Below are 4,148 nucleotides of genomic sequence, written 5' to 3'. Positions count from 1 at the left end.
TACCTCTTTCAGAAACATTGTGCCCCAAGAAAATACCTTCATTAACCATAAAGTGGCACTTTTCCCAATTCAAGACAAGATTAGTTTCTTCACATCTCTGCAAAACTCGATCAAGATTGCTCAAGCAATCATCAAAAGAGGAACCATAGACGGAAAAGTCGTCCATGAAAACCTCACAAATCTTTTCACAAAAGTCAGAGAATATAGCCATCATGCATCTTTGAAAGGTAGCAGGTGCATTACATAAACCAAAAGGCATATGTCTATAAGCAAAAGTACCAAAAGGGCATGTAAAAGTAGTCTTTGATTGATCTCTAGCCGACACAGGTATTTGAGAGAAACCAGAATAACCATCTAGGAAGCAATAGTGTGTATGTTTGCATAATCTTTCTAGCATTTGATCAATAAAAGGTAAGGGGTAATGATCTTTCTTAGTAGCTTTATTTAATTTGCGGAAATCAATTACCATCCTATAACCTGTGATAATTCTTTGTGGAATCAATTCATCTTTATCATTAGGAACAACAGTAATACCTCCCTTCTTAGGAACACAATGGACAGGACTTACCCATTCACTATCAGCAACGGGATAGATTATACCTGCCTCCAAAAGCTTTAGTATTTCTTTTCTTACCACTTCTTTCATTTTAGGATTCAGACGTCATTGAGGATCACGAACTGGTTTGGCATCTGCTTCCAAATTTATTTTATGTTGACATAGAGTGGGACTAATTCCCTTAAGATCATCAAGAGTATATCCAATAGCAGCACGATGCTTCTTCAGAGTTTTCAATAATCTTTCTTCTTCATGCTCTGAAAGGTTAGCACTAATAATAACAGGATATATGTTCTTTTCATCAAGATAAGCATATTTAAGATTATCAGGCAAAGGTTTGAGCTCAAACACGGGATCACCCTTGGGTGGAGGAGGATCCCCTAAAATTTCAACAGGCACATTGTGATGCAGAATAGGTTTCTGTTTAAAGAATACTTCATCTATTTCCCTTCTTTCATTCATGAACATACCATTTTCATGGTCTAGCAAATAGTGTTCTAAAGGATCACTAGGAGGTACGGCAATAGAAGCAAGACCAATAATTTCATCCTTACTAGGTAATTCTTCCTCATGATGTTGTTTACTAAATTTAGAGGAATTAAACTCAAGAACCATATCATCCAAGCCAACAGTAACAACATTCTTTGTGCAATCTATGGTAGCATTGACAATATTTAAGAAGGGTCTACCAAATATAATGGGACAAAAGCTATCTTGTGGGGAAGTAAGAACAAGAAAATCAGCAGGATATTTAGTTTTCCCACACAAGACTTCAACATCTCTAACAATTCCAATTGGTGCAATAGTATCTTTATTGGCAAGTTTAATAGTAGCATCAATATCTTCTAAATCAGCAGGTGAAATTTCATTCTTAATTTCTTTGTATAAGTCATGAGGTATAACACTAGCACTAGCACCCATATCACATAAGTCATGACAACAATGATCTCCTATTTTAACAGAAATAACAGGCATGCCTACCACAGGTCTATGTTTATCTTTAGCACAAGGTTTAGCAATTCTAGCAGTTTCACCTTCGAACTGAATAACATGCCCATCAATATTATCAGATAAGAGATCTTTAACAATAGAAATATTAGGTTCTACTTTAACTTGGTCAGGAGGTGTATAAGTTCTAATATTGTTTTTACGAACAACAGTTGAAGCTTTAGCATGATCCTTTATTCTAACAGGGAAAGGTGGTTTCTCAATATAAGAAGTAGGAACAATAGGATCATTATAAGTGACAGTCTTTTCTTCAACTTTAATAGGTGCAGCTACTTTTACTTCTATGGGAGGATGATATTTAAACCACTTCTCCTTAGGGAGATCAACATAAGTAGCAAAAGATTCACAGAAAGAAGCTACTATCTCAGAGTCAAGTCCATATTTAGTGCTAAACTTACGGAAAATATCGGTATCCATAAAAGATTTAACACAATCAAACTTAGGTGTCATACCTAACTCCTTACCTTCGTCGAGGTCCCAATCTTCAGAGTTGCGTTTAATTCTATCCAATAAATTCCATCTGAATTCAATAGTCTTCATCATAAAAGAGCCAGCACAAGAAGTATCGAGCATGGTGCGATTGTTTTCAGAAAGCCAAGCATAAAAACTTTGCATAATTATTTCTCTTGGGAGCTCATGATTCGGGCATGAATATAACATTGATTTAAGCCTCCCCCAAGCTTGAGCGATGCTTTCTCCTTCGCGAGGCCAGAAATTATATATATAATTGCAATCACGATGAACAAGATGCATAGGGTAATACTTTTGATGAAATTCCAACTTCAATCTTTTATAGTCCCATGATCTCATATCATCACATAGCTTATACCATATCAATGCGTCTCCCTTCAAAGATAAAGGGAAGACCTTCTTCTTAGCGACATCATCGGGTATACCTGCAAGCTTAAATAATCCACAAACTTCATCCACATATATTAAGTGCTCATCAGGATGCTTTGTTCCATCTCCTGTAAAAGGATTAGCTAGCAGTTTTTCTATCATACCCGAAGGATACTCGGAAGGAATTTCATTTTCAATAGGTTCAGTAGGTTGAGGAGCAACTCTTTGCTCTACTGGACAGGGTGAAGATAACCCCAACAAGCCCCTCGGAGAATTACTTTCCATAGTAACAAGTGACAGTAAATTTCAGCACACTATATAAATTTTTCCTTACCAAATTCCACCTACCAAAGGCGCTACACTCCCCGGAAACAGCGCCAAAAAAGAGTCTTGATGACCCACAAGTATAGGGGATCTACCGTAGTCCTTTCGATAAGTAAGAGTGTCGAACCCAACAAGGAGCAGAAGGAAATGATAAGCGGTTTTCAGCAAGGTATTCTCTACAAGTACTGAAATAAGTAGTAACAGATAGTTTTGTGATAGGATGAGTTGTAACGAGCAACGAGTAACAAAAGTAAATAAAGTGCAGCAAGGTGGCCCAATCCTTTTGTAGCAAAGGACAAGCTAGAACAAACTCTTATAATAGGAAAAGCGCTCCCGAGGACACATGGGAATATCGTCAAGCTAGTTTTCATCACGTTCATATGATTCGTGTTCGATACTTTGATAATTTGATATGTGGGTGGACCAGTGCTTGGGTGCTGTTCTTACTTGAACAAGCATCCCACTTATGATTAACCTCTATTGCAAGCATCCGCAACTACAACAAAAGTATTAAGGTAAACCTAACCATAGCATGAAACATGTGGATCCAAATCAGCCCCTTACGAAGCAACGCATAAACTAGGGTTTAAGCTTCTGTCACTCTAGCAACCCATCACTACTTATTACTTCTCAATGCCTTCCTCTAGGCCCAAATAATGGTGAAGTGTTATGTAGTCGACGTTCACATAACACCACTAGAGGCTAGACAACATACATCTTATCAAAATATCAAACGAATACCAAATTCACATGACTACTCATAGCAAGACTTCTCCCTTGTCCTCAGGAACGAACGTAATTACTCACAAAGCATATTCATGTTCATAATCAGAGGGGTAATAATATGCATATAGGATCTGAACATATGATCTTCCACCAAATAAACCAACTAGCATCAACTACAAGGAGTAATCAACACTACTAGCAACCTACTAGCACCAATCCCGGACTTTGAGACAAGAATTGGATACAAGAGATGAACTAGGGTTTGGAGATGAGATGGTGCTGGTGAAGATGTTGATGGAGATTGCCCTCTCCCAATGAGAGGAGCATTGGTGATGACAATGGTGATGATTTCCCCCTCCCGGAGGGAAGTTTCCCTGGCAGAACAGCTCTGCCGGAGCTCTAGATTGGATCCGCCAAGGTTCCGCCTCGTGGCGGCGGAGTCTCGTCCCGAAAAGTTCCCTCCTATTTTTTTCTCATCGAAAGACCTCATATAGGAGAAGATGGGCGTCGGAGAGCTACCAGGGGGCCACGGGGTAGGGTGCGCGCCCCCCACCCTCATGAGGAGGGTGTGGGCCCCTGGCCTTCATCTTTGGCGTGGATTTTTCTTTATTTCTTTTAAGACGTTCCGTGGAGTTTCAGGACTTTTGGAGTTGCGCGAAATAGGTGTCTAATATTTGCTCCTTTTCCAAACCAG

The sequence above is a fragment of the Triticum urartu genome, chromosome 7 (genome assembly GCF_003073215.2).
Source record: "Triticum urartu cultivar G1812 chromosome 7, Tu2.1, whole genome shotgun sequence".
Taxonomy (NCBI): domain Eukaryota; kingdom Viridiplantae; phylum Streptophyta; class Magnoliopsida; order Poales; family Poaceae; genus Triticum; species Triticum urartu.
Note: the sequence above shows the minus strand (reverse complement) of the source record.